Source organism: Tachyglossus aculeatus, chromosome X4 (assembly GCF_015852505.1).
Source record: "Tachyglossus aculeatus isolate mTacAcu1 chromosome X4, mTacAcu1.pri, whole genome shotgun sequence".
Lineage (NCBI taxonomy): Eukaryota > Metazoa > Chordata > Mammalia > Monotremata > Tachyglossidae > Tachyglossus > Tachyglossus aculeatus.
In genome coordinates, this window is record NC_052098.1 from 4,894,548 (window position 1) to 4,909,955 (window position 15,408).

Consider the following 15,408-nt stretch of genomic DNA (forward strand, 5'->3'; position numbering starts at 1 on the left):
TCACAGTCTAAGTAGGAGGGAGAATCGGTATTTAACCCCCATTTTACAGTTGAGAGCTAGAGTAAGTAGACATAATCCCTGCCTTCTAGGAGCTTACAGTCTAGCAGAGGAGACAGGTGTTAGCTAGGCCCACAAATGGTCATCAGGGTGTTTTGGATTGGTTTGGCAAGGAAGGATGAAACAATCCCCTTCAAAGGGGAGGGGGCAGTGAAAAGCATTGGTTGGGGGTGAAAGGAAGAAAATCTAGCTCTTTCACTGGGAGGTGGCAGTTTGGGAAGCACGCACGGCTTAGTGGATAGAGCACAGGCCTGGGAGTCAGAAGGAACTGGGTTCTAATCCCAGCTCTGCCACTTGTTTGCTGTGTGACCCTGGGCAAGTCACTTAACTTCTCTCTGCCTCAGTTACCTCTTCTGTAAATTGGAGATTAAGACTGTCAGCCCCTTGTGGTACAGGGACTGTGTCCAACCTGATCAGCTTGTACCTACTTAGAACAGTGCTTGATAGATAGTAAGTACTTAACAAATACCACCATTATTGTTATTATTATTATCATTATTGCTATTATTAAGTTCTGAGTTCTGTCCCGAGAGACCTAATCCCTGTGGTAAATCATTTCTCTCTCCTCAAGCTACATTGGGGATAAAAACGAAGGTCACACAGGATTGGCTTAACTGACTTCCCTAATACAGAACATGAAAATTTCAACACATGATGTTTCACAGCCAATCCCTGAACTTTAAGGGGTCAGTCATGTTCAGTCCCTAAGGATGCAGAAATATCCCAGAGAATTTCATGGCTTCAAACTAGGGCACACAAAGTCAGCTAATAGATTGACACTTGGTTATGGACATGAAGTTAACTAATGCCAACTGGATTCAAATCCAGGCAAGTCTGACCCAAATTACTTCCCTTAATTGCATGGCAAACCTTAAAGGGTTTAGAGGAGATTTTGCTTTGACCTTAACCCCTTACTTCTTGAATCAAGGTTTCTAATTGGGCAAAATGAGTCCCTAATTTAATTCGACGCAGGCTCATGTATAGTAATTAAGTTCCATTTGTCCTTAAAATAAACATTTCTGGAAGATATTATCTTCTTTGAATGCCAATGAAAAGAAAATATTTTCTGTATTATAAAGGGACAAAATACTAACAGGTTCTGGCTGCTCCGTGGCAAACTAACAAACACTCTGGGAAAGAATGAGCTAGTAGTGTTTGCTGTATGGACAATCGTTTTTTCACAGCAAGACTGGATCCACCCTGGGAAACGATGTCAAAATATTCATTTTCAATTCATTTCAATTCATTTAATTAGGGTTTTATTGTTTAAAGAGGACAGTTGCTGACCTAAATATTTGTTTGCTATCAAGGAGGGAAAATCGCTTCTCAGCGCACTTCTTAAAGACCCCACCCCTAGGAGATCCTTGATATTTTTCATTACAACGCTGAAACAGTTTACCGATGCCTGCTCTGTCGACAGGGTTATTTGGAGTTGCTTGAGGGAGGCAGCGTAGACTTGTGGAAAGAAGATAGGACTGGGAGTTTGAAGATCGAAGTTCTAATCCCAGCTCTGCAATCAGACTGTTCTGTGACCTTAGGCAAGTCACTTAAACTTTCTCATCCTCAGATTCCTTGTCTGTAAAAAAGGGGAAAAAATACCAGTTCTCCCTACCTCTTAGACTATCCTGGTTCAAGCTCTGGTCGTACTCTGGCCAGCCTACTGCATGAGCTTCTTTGCTGATTTCCCAATCTCTAGCCTCTTCCCACTCCAATTTAAAGTACCTGCCGCTATGTAGATCATTTTCTGAAGCATTGGTCTTCCCACATCTCTCCTCTCCTCTAAACCCTTCACTGGTTTCCTGTGTGCCTCTGCATTAGATTTAAATTCCCCACAGTCGGCTTCAAGGCTTCTCATCCATTTTCTTCTCTTCTCTCACTTCACTTTCCATTCTCTAAATCACTCTCTTCAGTTCACTCAAGCCATCCTTCTAGCTGTACCTCACTTTCAACTCTCCCACCTCCATTTCCTCACTCACACTGTTCTCCCAGCTTGAAATTCGCTCCCCATTCTCCATCCAACAGACCACAGCTCTCCCCATAATTAAAGCCTTCCTAAAATTCCACCTCCCATCTCAGGGTTGCTCCTGGAGAGTTTCCAGTACTCTACCAGCCTTGACTATGGGAGGGACAGTCAAGCGGATGCCTACACATTCCATTTCTAGCTTGGCCAGTGGCTAGAGAGTGGAAGGCAATCTGCTACAAGCCAAAACTCACCTGTGCTGGCAAGCAGCAGCATGGGAGAGAGTCGAGGGCAGAGAGTCGATTTTCCTGCATGGAAGGAGGTGATGGTAAACCACTTTCAGATTTTTCCCAAGAAAACTCTATGGATACACTAACAGAACGATTGCAGGTGTTGGTGGGGCATTCTGGGAGATATGTATCCATGGTATCGCTATAGGGAGGAGATGACAGCATAAGACAAGACAAAATTCCACCTCTTCCAACGAATTTTGTTATTGGTATTATGTTAAGTGCTTACTACATGCCAGGTACGGTATTAAGCAATGGGATAGATACAAGTTAAACAGGATGGAACAGTTCCTATCCACATGGGGCTCACAGTCTTAATTCCCATTTTGCAGATGAGGGAACTGAAGCATAGAGTAGTTAAGTGACTTGCCCAAAGTCACACAGCAGACAAGTGGCAGAGCCAGAATTAGAACCCAGGTCCTTCTGATTCCCAGGCTCATGCTCTATCCACTAGGCCATGCTGCTTCTCAGTTTTCCCCTGTTGATTTCCAGCACCCTGAGCCATATCATCCCACCAGCTAATTCTAGCAGTGAGTAACATACTTATACCCATCCTCAGTTATTCATTGTGACCACTCTAAAAGTCAATATTGTTTTGTCTGCCCCCCACCCCACCCCCATTTGATTAAAAGATCCCTGTGGCTAGGGAATGTGTCACTTCTTTATTCTGTACTTTCCAAGTGCCAAGTACTGTGCACTATACCAAGTGGGTAATAAACAAACTCTAATTCTAGTATACCACTATTTAGACTTGGAACTCCAGGTGGGAGAGGGAATTTGTCTAATGGGATGATCCTTTATCCATCCCAGTGCTTAGTTCAGTTCTTTAGCAAATAATAAGCACTCAATAACATCATGTAATAATGATGATAATAATAATGATGATAATGATGGCATTTTATTAAGCGCCTACTATGTGCAAAGCACTGGTCTAAGCTCTGGGGAGGTTACAAGGTGATCAGGTTGTCCCATGGGGAGCTCACAGTCTTAATCCCCATTTTACAGATGAGGTAACTGAGGCACAGAGAAGTTAAGTGACTTGCCCAAAGTCACATAGCTGACAATTGGTGGAGTCAGGATTTGAACCCATGACCTCCGACTCCTTATTACTGATAGTGAGGTCTTATCTATATATACATAATATATAATAATATAATATATACTGTATAGTAAACACTTAACGACTACAATAATAATTATACTACTGATAATAATAATGATGAGATATCTGAGGGGAATGGGGAAACAGCCTATGGCCAAGGTAATTTCTGAGCACCCTTTGCAGCTGTGCCCTTGTCTGCTGTTTAAACGAATGGTGAACAGTACCCTCATATTGTTATTATATTATTCTTATTATTACTATTCTATTAAGCACTTACTATGTGCCAAGCACAGTTCTAAGCACTGGGATAGATACAAATTACCATTTGGACAAAGTCTCCATCCCACCTGGGGTTCAGAGTTTAGGTAAGGAGGGAGTAGGATTTAATACCCATTTTAACGATGAGGACACTGAGGCCCAGAGTAGCTGTGACACCTGCCCAAGGTCACAAAGCAGAAAAGTGGTGGAGTCAGGATTAGAACTCGGGTCCTTGGGTCGCATCTGCTGGGGGAACTGTTGGTGATCTTTCCCTCCTGCAGCCATCCCCAGTTGACTCTAAGGATGCAAGGAACCCAAGCTGCCTGGAGTACCCCCGTTAATGGACATGTGCCGAGCCAAGTAAAACAACATGTTTGGCTAGGCTTTCCATGGGTAGACACACCCTTTGTGTTTTCTTTGGAAAAGGATCACAAGCAAGATTCCAGACAATACCCAGTTCCCATTTACACAACCCGGGTGTGATATTTTTAGCAGGAAAGGGATAAGAGTTGATTATAATATAAATCCCCAATGCTGGACTGGAAACTAATCAGGGAAAAGAAAGCCAAGTCTATTTCTTCAAGACCTAAAAGAAAAGGTTTGGTTATACAGAATTAGGGGCCGCCAGCCAGATGTTGAAACTGGCAAGCAAAAGGCAAAATAGTACTGATCTAAGAAAAGCATGTTTATCTGGAAACTTGTCAACCCTTCAGGATGGATGGTCCCGTAATGAGCACCAGGTATGGCTTACCTAGATGGAAGTGATGGAAAGTCACTTAGACTATCAAAGTCCATCTACCTCAGAGAAGCAGACATTTCAAGCAATGCGGAGTAGGTTTTACTTGTCGTTTACATCATAATTACTACTAATAATTGTAACAATTGTTTTACAGCTGTTACTGGGAGTCAAGTCTACCACTCCAGATGTGGAAGTCTTTCAGCTGATGGGATGGCACAGGAGAATATTGGGATCTTTTCCCTCTGGCTCATTTCTCACTGGCTGAATATGGTATGCACTTTGAATTGCTGATTGTTTTACCGTTCTGTCCATTGCTTTCAAAAAACAGACTTACTCTTGCTCTTATCCTGTCTCCTCATCTTGGGAGGATATTTTCATCTGAAAACTGATGATTCCAGGGATAAGCTATTAGAGTCAAGCTTCCTATGACTATCTGTCAGGGTTTTGTTTCTGTGTTTTCAAAAATTATCCTAGAGCTGTTCCCCTTTGCTTGACCCAGCATCCTTGTGAAGAGAGTTCTCACTTACCAAATCCTGTTTTCGGGAATTCAGTCCCATTCCCTCTGAAGTGGATAAGCTTGGTCCCTATAGGTAACGAGATGTCGAGATGTGGAAAGTTGAGCCAGTGGATTGAAATCATGAGGGTGACTAATTCTGTCGTGTGTTTGTGTGTGTGTGTGTGTGTGTGTGTGTGTGAGAGAGAGAGAGAGAGAAGGGGGGTGGTGGGGAAGGCTGGGTGGTGGTTTGGGCTTGATGATCAAATTATCTTCTTCACAACAGCCCTGGAGGCAGCACTAGTCTTCCAGGACATTCATTATTGACTGGTGACTAACTTCCTCTCTCTGAAGCATCTTACGACATTGGGTATGAAAAATACAATAAATTACGAATTGTATTTTAAAAGAAAGTATGTTTGTCAGCCTTTTCTAGTGCATAGCTTCAGTCTACCTGCCATTACAACTTGACTTGCTACCTATGTAGTCACTAGCATGAAGCCGAAAAAAGTTTCCAAAGTTTTGTGCTCTAAAAATGGGAACAAGATATTGAGTAGCGAAGCAGATCTTTCAGTTGAAAACCCTTTCAAGTTTACTTGCTGTGATTTCGATATAGCCTAGGAGGAAGACATTTCCTACTCTCAAACGGTTTGTCCACAGAATAGATAAACCACGAAGAAGGAAAGCATAACGGTCCACATACCTTCCGAGTCAGGGATTTATCTTTAAGTACACGGATCCTAGAAGCCTCCATTAATATTGTAGGCTAGTGTTTCCTGAGGCTTCTGGAACATTATTATTGTTATGGTATTCGATAAACGCTTACCGTGCGTAGAGCACTGTTTGAAATGCTGTGATAGATAGAAGTTAGTCAGGTCAGACGAAGTCTGTTCCTGGCTCACTGCCCATCCATTTGATGCTGATGGGAACTTTGAACTTGATTGCACGGGTTGGTAGACATGATCCCTGCCCAAAAGGAGCTTAGAGTCTAGTGGAGGAGACAGACAATACATTAAATTACAGGTAGGGGAAGCAGCAGAGGGCAAGGTTCATGGCTGCATTCTAGCAGGGGAGACAGATACTGAAATCATTCACAGAGAGGAGGCAGGAGAAGTGGATGTGTTGTCGAATTTATGATGCTTAACTAGTAAGTTACGTTGGTAGATACAGGTATAAAGCAGTGTCAGATGTTAAGGATGGTTGTGAATGCACTGGGGCAGAGTTAGTGTAATAGTGGTATAACCTGGAGTGGCGAAGGAAATCAATCAGGGAAGGCTTCCTGGATGAGATGTGATTTCTGGAGGACTTTGAAGATGGGAAGAGCAGTGGGATGACAATACAGTTTCCATCAGTAAATAAAGTCACCAGCTCTGCCCGTGGCAGCAGCCGCCGAAAACACTAGAGGAATTGCACACCGAAGTCCGCTGCTGTCGCAGTATTAGCAGATCTTGAAATATTGTTTATGGCCATGAGCAATTTGAACTCTTTTTGAGGGTGTCTGAATTTACAGCCATTTCAGCTACCGCTGAAGCAGCAGGCACAGCTGCTCCTGGGCTGGATTTTCCGTGGCAGGCACAGCTGCAGCTATGGGCTCATTTGCATGAATTTCCATGATTGGCAATCCTGTCGGGTGGGTTTTAAGGGGGGGGCAGGGGGTGGTAACTTCAGGCCAGGGGAAGGGAGTAAGAAGGTTTGCAATGGGAGAGACCAGAACAGGGCCCATTGAGTAGAGTAGCTTAAGAGGCATGAAGAGTGTGAGCTGGAGTATAGTGGGAGAAGAGAGTAGATAAGTATGAGGGAGAGAGCTGTCAGTGCTTTATAGTCAATGACTGGGGATTTCTATTTAACATGGAGAACTGTGGGTAACCATTGTGGGGTTTGAGGAGCAGGAAGATGTGCAGAATCATGTTTGTAGAAAGATGGTCCAGAAAGCAGACACATGGGTAAACATACTCCATGATACAAGCAGTGTGGCTCAGTGGAAAGAGCATGGGCTTTGGAGTCAGAGGTCAGGGGTTCAAATCCCAGCTCCGCCAATTGCCAACTGTGTGACTTTGGGCAAGTCACTTCCCTTCTCTATGCCTCAGTTACCTCGTCTGTAAAATGGGGAGTAAGACCGTGAGCCCCCCGTGGGACAAGCTGATCACCTTGTAACCTCCCCAGTGCTTAGAACAGTGCTTTGCACATAGTAAGCACTTAATAAATGCCATTATTATTATTATTATTATACAAAGGCTAAGTTAACGGCATTTATTGAACATTTACTGTGTGCAGAGCACTGTATTATACTGTACTCTCTCGTGCTTAACAGAGTGGGTAGATAGAGTACCTGTCCACAGGGAGCCTACAGCCTAGAGGGGCTCATGTTACAACCATGTTTTCCAGGAATGCATCCCATTTGTATCGTGGGGTACACCAGGATAGTTAGGAAAATGTGGGCTTCAGGAAAGCAAAGAACTGACAGGTAAGATTGGGAGATTTGAAGCCACTTTTGGGGAGTTTTTGCCTGATGTGGAATGAGATGGCTAGCTGTCAGAAAGTTCTGAGGACTGGAGAGATGTATACTGATTGACATTTCATGAACCTGATCCAGGTAGCAGCGGGTGTGAAAGACTCAATGGAAAAGAAGCAGCCTGGCCTGATGGATAGAGTACGGCCTGGAAGTCAGAATTCAGAAGTCAGACCAGATACCTCTATCATTATTATTAGAAGTTAGAGACAGGGAGTCCAGCCTCGGCTTCAAGGTTCTCCATCACCTCATCCCCTCCTACCTCACCTCCCTTCTCTCCTTCTACAGCCCAGCCCACACCCTCCAATCCTCTGCCGCTAATCTCCTCACCGTGCCTCGTTCTTGCCTTTCCCGCCGTCGACCCCCAGCCCACGTCAACCCCCTGGCCTGGAATGCCCTCCCTCCACACAGTCCGCCAAGCTAGCTCTCTTCCTCCCTTCACGGCCCTACTGAGAGCTCACCTCCTCCAGGAGGCCTTCCCAGACTTAGCCCCTTCCTTCCTCTCCCCCTCCTCCCCCTCTCCATCCCCCCCCGCCTTACCGCCTTCCCTTCCCCACAGCACCTGTATATATGTATATATGGTTTATACGTATTTATTACTCTATTTATTTTACTTGTACATATCTATTCTATTTATTTTATTTTGTTAATATGTTTTGTTTTATTCTCTGTCTCCCCCTTCTAGACTGTGAGCCCACTGTTAGGTAGGGACCATCTCTATGTGTTGCCAACTTGTACTTCCCAAGCGCTTAGTACAGTGCTCTGCATACAGTAAGTGCTCAATAAATATGATTGATTGATAAGATAATCTAACTGCTATGACAAGTGTCTGGACCAGGGTGATCACTGTGTGGGTGGATAAGGGTAGTTCCCAGTTATTATTTCCCATTAAAATGCCACCCTAGTTAGCCAAACACCTGCAGCTGTAAGACTTTTACAAATGGCACTTACTAAATAAAGTCCCTAGAACATAGAATAAAGCATCCAGTTGCCACTGGCAGGGACACAAAGAGTTGCTCGTCCATTCCAGAAATGGCATTGCTTACCAAGCCATTTTTAAAAGCCCACAATAACAAAATGATTACTTTAAAGAACCGATTTGAAAGTCCTCCAGAAACCCTTTCTGCAATATACTTTTAGTTCAAAATAAAGTGCAACCTTGAAAGCGCTGCAGAAATGGCTATTTCTGCCCCCGAGCTCTACTTTCAGCACCCAGTTCTGCATTCTGGACAAGAACTGTTGGCTTAGGTTTTGTGAGGGAGACCTTGTTGACACTCTCCTGGGCATCCAGCTATTTTCATTTTGTTTCCAGTATTTATGCACAATTCAGCTTTGGGAGGAACTAAAATTTCTTCCCAAAATTCAGTTGGGGAGACCTGAGAAGCATCATGGCCTAGTGGATAGAGCAGGAGCCCGAGAGTCAAAAGGACCTGGGTTCTAATCCCAGCTTTGCCACTTGTCTGCTGTATGACCTTGGGCAAGTCACTTCACTTCTCTGGGCCTCAGTTACTCCATCTGTAAAATGGGGATTAAGACTGTGAGTCCCATGTGGGACAGGGACTGTGTCCAAACTGGTTAGCTTGTATCTACCCCCATACTTATTAAGTGCCTGCCACATAGGAAGCACTTAACAGATACCATAAAAAAGATCATACATCTGTCCACTGCTGTGGTCTACATAGATTGTGAACCCCGTGTGGGAGAGGGACTGTGCTTGATCTCATAATCTCTTGTCTACCCCAGCGCTTAGCACATAGTAAGCACCTAACAAAGACAATAATAATAATGTGCCCAGCAGCCCTGTGTCCCATTTTGTTCCCCACAGAGAAGCTGCCTGGGTATCCTGCTTTTGTCCATTCTCCTCAAGTGTTTTGCCTGGTGGAATTGGGTCGCTATGAGCATTGCCTCTGTGCCAGTGAGCATTCCGAGACTTCACTGGAGCTGATCCTGTACTGTAATTGTATAGATAATATTAAACTCAGGCAAAGAGGTAACTGTAAATAAGGTTTAAGTGGAAGTTCTCTAGGGCAGATGGGGAAAGGGCCCTCTGGGACCATCTGGAATCCTGCCAGGAGGAGCATAGTGGAGAGAGGACCACCTTGCCATTTCCTCCACAACTTTCATGATCCACCCCTTTCTCTCCATCCAAATGGCCAATGTGCTGGTCCAGACACGTGTCATACCCAGATCCGACATCAGTCTCCTCTCTGACATCCCTGCCTCCAACCTTTCCCCTCCACAGTCCATACTTCATTCGGCTGCCCAGATTCATTCATTCATTCATTCAATCGTATTTATTGAGCGCTTACTGTGTGCAGAGCACTGTACTAAGTGCTTGGGAAGTACAAGTTGGCAACATATATAGAGACAGTCCCTACCCAACAATGGACTCACAGTCTAAAAGAGGGAGTGCTTAGTACAGTGCTCTGCATACAGTATGGGCTCAACAAGTACAGTAAGCACTCAATAAATATGATTGAATCAATGAGTGAATGAATACATTCGATTGAATGAATGAATTTATTGAGCACTTACCGTGTGCAGACCCCTGTATTAAGCACTTGGGAAAGAAAAGAGTTGGTAGACATGTTCCCTGCCCACTAGGAGCTTACAGTCTTGAGAGGGAGACAGACATTAAAATAAATTACACATAGGTACATAAGTCCCCTCTCAGGATCTCACCTGGAGAGTTTCCACTACTCTATCGGTCCCGGCTACGGGAGGGAGAGTTGAGCAGAGCCATACCCATTCCATTCCTAGTTTGGCCAGTGACTAGCGAGTGAGAGGCAATCTGCTACAAATCAACACTCACCTGTGCTGGGCAGCAGCAGCATGGGAGAGGGTTGAGGGTGGAGACTCAAGTTTACTGCGTGGAAGGAGGCAATGGTAAACCACTTCCGTATTCTTACCAAGAAAACAATATGGATACACTACTAGAACGATGGCAGTTGGAGGTGGGGCATTCTGGGAGCGATGCATCCTTGGAGTCTCTACGAGTCAGAGACGACTCGACAGCATAAGGCAAGACAAGATGTACATGAGTTCTGTGGGACTGAGGGTGGCATGAATATCAAGTGCATAAAGGGTACCTACAGATCCAAGTGCGAGGGGACACAGAAGGGAGAGGCAGTAGGGGAAATGAGGGCTCAGGTGGGGAAGGATTCAATCAATCAATGATATTTACTGATGATATTTACTGAGCACCAAATCTGGGGAGAGTAATGCCTGTCACATATGAAGGGGGAGAGAAGTTCCACACCAGAGGCAGAACATGGATGATGGATCCCTGGTGAAAGGATCCTTGGTGCAGAGAAGCAGTGAGGCTCAGTGGAAAGAGCACGAGCTTTGGAGTCAGAGGTCATGGGTTCAAATCCCAGCTCCACCAATTGTCAGCTGTGTGACCCTGGGCAAGTCACCTCACTTCTCTGGGCCTCAGCCGCCTCATCTGCAAAATGGGGATTAAGACTGTGAGCCCCACGTGGGACAACTTGATCACCTTGTAACCTTCCCAGCACCTAGAACAGTGCTTTGCACATAGTAAGTGCTTAATAAATGCCATTATTATTATTATTAATAATAATAAATAGATGAGATCAAGGTACAGTGAGTAGGTTGGCATTAGAGGAGCAAAGTGTGCCGGCTGGATTGGAGTAGGTAATCAGTGAGATAAAATAGAAGGGGGCAAGGTGATTGAGTGCTTTTAAACCATTGGTAAGAAGTTTCTGTTTGATCTGGAGGTGGATGGGCAGCCACTGGAGGTTCTTGAAGAGTGGGGAAACATGGACTGAACTTTTTTAGAAAAATGATCTGGACAGCAGAGTAAAGTATTGCCTGGAGTATGGAGGGAAGTGCTGTGACGGGGTGCGATTTTTACGACAATCGTGTTGTTGACTTCCGAGGTTGTCTGGACATTCTACCAAGTCTACCAACCTCTAGACGTGGCACAGCCTCCTCCTTCTTCTCCTGCAGGTAGAGACAAGATGCAGGGAGGAGAGCAAGGAGGCTGATGCAGTAATCAAGGTGGGATTAGGGTAAATATTCAGATTAACGAGGTAGCAGTTTGGATGGAGAGGAAAGGATGGATGTGAAGGTTAAACTGAAAGGATCTGGTGACAGATTGAATATGTGGGTTGAATGAGAGAGATGAGTCAAGGATAACGCCGCGGTTCAGGCTCGCAAGGCATGGAGGATGGAGGTGCTGTCTATGGTGACGGGAGGGGCGGGGAGGACAGGATTTGGGTGGGAAGATGTGGAGTTTTGCATATGTTAAATTGTTAATTTTGAGGTGTCAGTGAGACGTTCAAGTAGAGGTGGCCTGAAGTCAGGAGGAAATATAAGACTGCAGAGAAGTCAGGAGAGGTAGATTTGGGAATCATCCAAATAATACCAATAATAATATTCATTCATTCAATCAATCATAATTATTGAGCTCTTACTGTGTGCACAGCACTGTACTAAGCACTTGGGAAGTACAAGTTGGCAACATATAGAGACAGTCCCTACCCAACAACGGGCTTACACTCTAGAACATAGTTCTAGAACTATAATGATAATGACATTTATTTAGCAATTACTATGTGTTGAGCACTGTTCTAAGCACAAGTTAATCAGGTTGGACACAGTTCCTGTCCCACATGGGGCTCACAGTTTAAACAGAGATGAAATTGAAACCACGGGAGTGAATGAGTTCTCCGAGGGAGAGGGTGTAGTTGGAGAATAGAAGGGGACCCGGTATCGAACTTCGAGGGACTCCCACAGTTAGAGGGAGGGGGGCAGTGAAGGAGCCCATGAAAGAGACCGAAAAGGAGCATCCAGAGATAGGAGGAGAACCAGGAGAGGAAAGCATCAGTGAAGCCAAGATTAGATAATGTTTGCAGGGGAAGGGGGTGGTCCACAGTGTCGAAAGCAGTTGAAAAGTCGAGGAGGATTAGGAGAAGATCATTGGTGATTTTAGAGAGTGCTTGGCACGTAGTAAATGCTTATCACAGTCATTATTATTGTGATTACTACTATTATTATTAGAAAAGTAACCATCATATCAAACATCTTATTTCAAGTACGGGAGGCAGAATATCGGTTGGATGGACCACTGCTCTGATAACACTGTTTATGGCACTGACTTTTCATAGTAGATTCCCTCAAACCTTTGTATAGTGCGTTGCATTGAAAGTCCTCAGCAAATACATTTGACAATGATGATGGAGGAGAAGAGGCAGGGGAGGAATGTGGAGGAAGGAAAAGGAGTCCCTGAAATCTTCCTTCAGCCAAATGATAATTTCATCATTTTTTTTTTGTTTTTCTAGATTGTGTGCACATTCTAGATTGTTTTTCTAGAATGTTGTTCTGCCCACCTCTCCCCGCTCCTCAAAAACCACCAATGGTTAGCCATTTCTCCCCACCTCAAGCAGCGAATCCTCATGATTAACTTTCATGCACTCAATCAACTCTCTCCTTCCTAATTATGCATTCCCTTCTCCCCTTCCAGCCCCTACTCACACTCTTCATTCATCTCAAGCTGACCTATTCACCGGATGTCATTCTCATCTCTCTCTCACCCTTGTCTTGCTCACAACCCCACCCCTGTGACAGCTCCCTCCCTCTTCAAATTCAACAAATTACAGGTCTCCCCATTTTCAAAGCCCTTCTGAAGGCACAACAATTAATTCATCATTTCCTCTGCTTATTTCCATATGATGCTTGCCTTGTTCTGCATTTTACTGTAACACTTTTGTATATATCTTAGATACCCTATTACATAAGACCTAACTCATACATATTCCCTCTTACTTCCTCCCGCTATCTGTTTAGTTGATTTTAGTGTCTGTCTAACAGATTGTAAACTACTTGAGGGCATTGTAACAGTTATACTCTCCCAAGTGCTTCGAATAGTGCTCTGCACACAGTAGGCACTCAATAAATCATCTTGTCTTATGCTGTTGAGTGGTCTCTGACCCATAGAGACGCCATGGACATATCTGTCCCAGAACACCCCACCTCCATCTGCAATCGGTCTGGTAGTGTAGTCATAGAGTTTCCTTGGTAAAAATCCGGACGTGGTTTACCGTTGCCTCTTTCCACACAGTGAACTCGAGTCTCCTCCCTTGACTCTCTCCCATGCCACTGCTGCCCAGCACAGGGGAGTTTCGACTTATAGCAGATTGCCTTCCACTCGCTAGCCACTGGCCAAGCTAGGAATGGAATGGGTAGGCCTCTGCTTGACTCTCCCTCCCGTAGCCGAGAGTGGTAGAGTAGTGGAAACTCTCCAGGTACAATCCTGAGAGGGGATTCAATAGATACTATTAATTGGAAGGGATGCCAAGGATATTTGCAGTGTGTTGAGATTGGTGGGGAGGTGACAGCAGGCGGCCTCTTTTGAGGCTCTGGGAGGGACAGAATTGGAGTGGGAGATTTAAAGGTGGAATGTACATTCTGCCCCTCTTCCTTTTTATGGTATTTGTTAAGTGCTTACTGTTGTACGAGGCACCATACTAAGGGCTGGGGTAGATACAAGATAATCATGTTGGACACAGCCCTTGCCCCAAATAAGGCTCACAGATGTAATCCCCATTTTACAGATGAGGTAACTGAGTCCCAGAGAAGTGTAGTGACTTGCCCAAGGTCACAAAGCAGACTACTGATGGAGCCAGGATTAGAATGAGGCCCAGGGTCTTTCCACTAGACCGTGCTGCTTCTTGACCAGTGGGGTCCTGTACCAGACTACTTATCCCAGGTTCTGCCCTCACTCTTTCCCAGCAACCCACTGAGATGACCCTGGCAAGAGGATTGTTGTTCAGTATTATTTCTGGAATTTTCCCTCCATGTGTTCATATATTACTATCCCATGCAACCTAATCCTAGAGGAATGCCAGTCAGCATTCAAAGTAACTCAGTTTAATTACTTCATCATCTTTGCATCATTGTTCAGTGATGCAAAGTCCCAAGAGAGCAGTGGACATGAATGAGATATCCTGTCACCAGGTGAGAGGGAGGGAGTATGTTAGAACAACTCAGCACCACTCTACCTGCCTGCAAGATTAGGGGTATATTTCTATCCCTTGCTCTTGAAATTTAGGGTTTTCCCACTTGTGTTTTTGGTAAGCTCCTCAAGGGCAGGAACCTTGGTGTTTATGTTATCAGAGGAGGCACCTCTCTGATCACACCTTCTCAGTTTTGTTTGCTGGCTCCTCCTCTTCCTCCAGCTGATGGTGACTGTGAACAACAACAAAGAGAAATAACTGAATAATCAAGTGCTTAGTACAGTGCTCTGCACACAGTAAACGCTCAATAAATACGATTGAATGAATGAATAAATGAACCAAGTAACTGTACAGTACTGAAGGACTGCTGAAACCTGTAGCATCTCAAACCCTGTGGACAAGTCTAAAAATGAGTGGAAACACCCCATAGACCCTCTCCATATGGATTTTTCACTCCACTGCAGAATTCCAGTTTCACTTTGAGAATTCCCTCCCATTAGAAATCAATTTCCTCAATCAGCTCAGCATTCCGATTCACAGATGGTTTGGGGGATGCTGTCGGTCCAGGCTTAGTGATCCCTTGTTCTTTGGCCAGGTCCAATTTCCCCAATGGAAGCATTAGAGTCCTCCTAAGTATTCACTTCTCTGCCAAGGAGTTCCATAGGCTAAATTTCCTGAAGCAACTACGAATCCTCTGATGACTGGAGTCTCCCTTTGTTGGCTTCATTCCCAGCCAAACCCAAGGGGATGACTTTGTGGAGTGATGGAGAGAGCTTCCAACTTGGCTCGTTACCCAAGCAAAGTGAATTTCAGTTGTCAAAGGGCTCATCTGGGCATGTGATGCTAAGCTGGAAATGGGAAGGCGGAAACATTCCGCGAGTGAGTGGTAGAAGAGTAGCAGTTAATTCCTCTGTTTCATTAAAGCTTTAGTAGTTGCAGGATGGTGCCAGAATGCACTCCTCTCTAAGACAGGGGAAAGGATATTTCTCAGAACCCTTCAACTAACACCCCTTAAAATTGTAC

General features: G+C 44.6%; 3 non-coding genes across 3 annotated transcripts; 2 read left to right on the forward strand and 1 right to left on the reverse strand.

Moving 5' to 3' along the window:
* Window positions 1–2,123: 2,123 nt before the first annotated feature.
* LOC119948403 lies at window positions 2,124–2,261 on the forward strand. The gene has a single exon (XR_005456801.1). It is a non-coding gene; the product is annotated as a small nucleolar RNA SNORA7 (small nucleolar RNA).
* Window positions 2,262–10,072: 7,811 nt separating this feature from the next.
* LOC119948605 lies at window positions 10,073–10,210 on the forward strand. Its single transcript, XR_005456990.1, has one exon. It is a non-coding gene; the product is annotated as a small nucleolar RNA SNORA7 (small nucleolar RNA).
* Window positions 10,211–13,554: 3,344 nt separating this feature from the next.
* On the reverse strand, window positions 13,555–13,692 carry LOC119948242. Its single transcript, XR_005456652.1, has one exon. It is a non-coding gene; the product is annotated as a small nucleolar RNA SNORA7 (small nucleolar RNA).
* Between the last annotated feature and the right edge of the window lie 1,716 nt (window positions 13,693–15,408).